The 732-nt window shown below is 33.3% G+C and overlaps 1 protein-coding gene across 1 annotated transcript in view; it reads right to left on the bottom strand.

The window, feature by feature from the left end:
• Positions 1-205, bottom strand: part of LOC106077058 (uncharacterized) — a 16,051-nt gene extending 15,846 nt beyond the window's left edge. The window contains exon 1 of the mRNA XM_056015497.1: positions 1-205. The gene's annotated coding sequence lies outside the window, so the exon portion shown is untranslated.
• Positions 206-732: the final 527 nt, after the last annotated feature.

Below are 732 nucleotides of genomic sequence, written 5' to 3'. Positions count from 1 at the left end.
CGTGTAATTGTATAACGGTATGTTCTGTACCAAACTGGTATAAATGTTTTTAATCACATGGGAAAATCTTTTCAGGACAATATTAAGGGATTCTTGGCTTCCAAGAATTTCTAGATTATATAAAACAAACAGATATTTGTTTGATGAATACAACGAAAACTGAGAGTGAGCAGACAAAAGATGAAAACGAGTTTTTTGGGGAAATTTCATTGTCGGAATTAATAATACTTGGATTTTCCCGTTTTTTTTTAACAGAAAAGGGGAGAACAAGTATAAGTAGTGTGTTTATAATTATTATACTTCAAATTTTCTAGTTATATGAAATCTTTTAAAGACCAGACATAGTCTCATGATTAAAATGAATCACCAAAACAAAACAGTAACTTTTTATTTTTTCAGAGTTTTTAAATAATTCTACTTGTCTCTACAGTTATATTTAACTAAAAATCTCAAATCTTCAATCCTGCTATAAACAATAACCTAATACTTATATATATATGGTGACCGGTCATTTCATCCCCGGTCACTTCATCCCCATATATATATTTATGGTTCCCGGTCATTTCATCCCCGGAGATGAAGTGACCAGGGGTCATTTCATCCCCGGTCACTTCATTCCCATATATATATATATATGGTTCCCGGTCATTTCATCCCCGGAGATGAAGTGACCAGGGGTCATTTCATCCCCGGTCACTTCATCCCCATATATATATATATATGGTTCCCGGT

Source organism: Biomphalaria glabrata, chromosome 17 (assembly GCF_947242115.1).
Source record: "Biomphalaria glabrata chromosome 17, xgBioGlab47.1, whole genome shotgun sequence".
Lineage (NCBI taxonomy): Eukaryota > Metazoa > Mollusca > Gastropoda > Planorbidae > Biomphalaria > Biomphalaria glabrata.
This window is presented reverse-complemented; position numbering and strand designations above follow the sequence as displayed.